Below are 2,322 nucleotides of genomic sequence, written 5' to 3'. Positions count from 1 at the left end.
ACAACAGTAACAAGTGCAAACATAAAAGTGCAAGATGAACCATACAAGCTCGACCACAAAAAGGAGAAAATAGCCTTAATCTCTATTATTTCTGATTAAGAACGATATATTATCTCCTTTCCTTGCCCTTCTTGATGACGTGCAACACCAACTTACACTCTTTTTCTCATTAAACATGAACCATATACTATACCATGACCAAAGTTTAGGAAAAAATGTTGTTAAAGGTTTCAATCTGGAAAATGGATAGTAACATAGCCAAGGATGAATTATCGATTATCCATTTTTGTGCACCAATAAGAATGCATTTGCAATGCAGCCTGTGTTGGCACCGCCACCATGGATAACATAAGCATGCTGTCAGGTTTCAATATGCATAAAGTTTTCAGCTTCCTTTATGTTAGCACCTATGTGAAAAAGGAAGCCAGAGACTCTGAACTCTGGTTGTTGGAACATGTGATCGCCATTGAAGATGCTTGTCACATCAAAACTAAATTGGGTGAAATTCCCCCAACTACCACTCTCTGAGTGTTGAACCATGTAACTAGATATGTTGTCACCTACCCAATGATTAAAGATATTTCTATCGCTATTTGGAGATGAAGGCTTGGATTGTTGCATATTCTTTTTGTCCAAAAAACACCCTCCAGAACCCCTGGCTCTCTTTATTGTGTGATGATGTCGAGACTTGTAAAGATATGGATTTCTACTTTTGACAAGATTATTTTAAACCTAACACGTGGCACAGACTTGTCGCTTTTTGAGGATAGCACTGTATTATTTTGCATTTACATAAACAGGAAAATCTCTGCTTATTTAAGAGGAAGTGCGACTCTTGTGGAGATGACACCTACCATTTAAGGATAAATGATGGCATTTGATCCATAAGTAGCTACGAGACTTCAAAAGTAAGTGTCAGCCCAAGGTTAGGATAAGCAAGTCGTTGGATGATCATGATTCATTTGCGGCTGAGGAAGAGTGTTGGTGGCACTTTCTCCTGATAGTTATGCCTTTGTTCCACTCTCTACTTGCATATCTAAAATTCCACATCAATCTGGATGAGCTGTAAAATTTCATAAGACGATCTTTCTTTTTCCCATTGTGGCCTCCACATGATTAGATTGACCAGTTGACAGAGTAGAAGTTAAATCCTGATCTTGGAACTCGGATTTTGATTTCCTGATATCAGAGTGATATTTTAATACAGATTCCACTCCAGTGTTCTTAGAGGGAGCATGTTCTAGTTGGTCACTAGAGTTCCACAAAGATAAGCAACTCACAAATAAAGGAGCAAAAGATTGACCTTCTTATCCATGGCCACCTTTCTTCGAGAAACTTAGCATCCCCTTTGAAACCGGTGCTCTAGAAGCTTTAGACCAAATATACAGAAAACCTTAATGTTACCGTAATACATTAAAGCTCTCTACACTGGAGTTACCTTTTGCTTTGGGTAATGAATAACTTCAGAAATATCTGGTGTGCTTTGGCTTTTGTGCTATTTTTTCTCATCGAAAAACTACTACTATATTACCTATGGAGTACTATATACTAGTATTTCCTTTGCTTTCCCCAATTCTTATATACAAAGTTGTCCATAAAATAGAAAAGAAAAAAAACAGACCATCCCTTCAGTCATCACATGTAATACAAACCCTCTCTTCCCTCACCACATCCACCTTTGTTTTCTTATGGGCATGTTCTTGATTTTTGATCAGCCACCTAACCTAATTATTATTACCATTTATGACTTTGAAGTAGGAATTTGGAATGATGCTACTCCTTTTCTTTTATATATATAAGTGAATAGATCTTTGTGATTCAATCGATTTGATTCTCATTCGCACCCTTGGCGAACTCTCTTTAAGGACAGAAGCGCATCCAAACCTCGTTCTTTTGTATTATTTGTTGGAATAGATAATACATATATGATCAGGTGTATATGTAGGTAAGAACTACTTAGAGTTGGACACAAAAGGCCTAATTCAAATTGAAATGGTACAAAAGGTATCTCTATCATAGTATGGTATAATGAATTCATTGTATGGTACTTTTGTTGTACCATACTATGATAATGATAATGAAAGGTATCTCTAACATAATAATGTGGCCTGAAAGTACCATACTCGATGGATGGATTATTACTTTTAGGCCACATTATCATGTTAGAGATAAGTTGTATAAGTACTTATAAGCACGTGGGAATGTATCTCTTCTATACCAATGCTCCACATAATTTTTTGATTCATGCCCAATGTGATACAAGGAGCAAACTACATGTTTGCAAGGTATACCCCTCAATTTCCACAATTGGCAGGTACATGT

General features: G+C 36.6%; 1 pseudogene; it reads right to left on the bottom strand.

The window, feature by feature from the left end:
• Window positions 1-360: 360 nt before the first annotated feature.
• On the bottom strand, window positions 361-1,343 carry LOC124890888 (annotated as a pseudogene).
• Window positions 1,344-2,322: the final 979 nt, after the last annotated feature.

Source organism: Capsicum annuum, unplaced genomic scaffold (genome assembly GCF_002878395.1).
Source record: "Capsicum annuum cultivar UCD-10X-F1 unplaced genomic scaffold, UCD10Xv1.1 ctg2655, whole genome shotgun sequence".
NCBI classification, from domain to species: Eukaryota; Viridiplantae; Streptophyta; class Magnoliopsida; order Solanales; family Solanaceae; genus Capsicum; species Capsicum annuum.
This window is presented reverse-complemented; position numbering and strand designations above follow the sequence as displayed.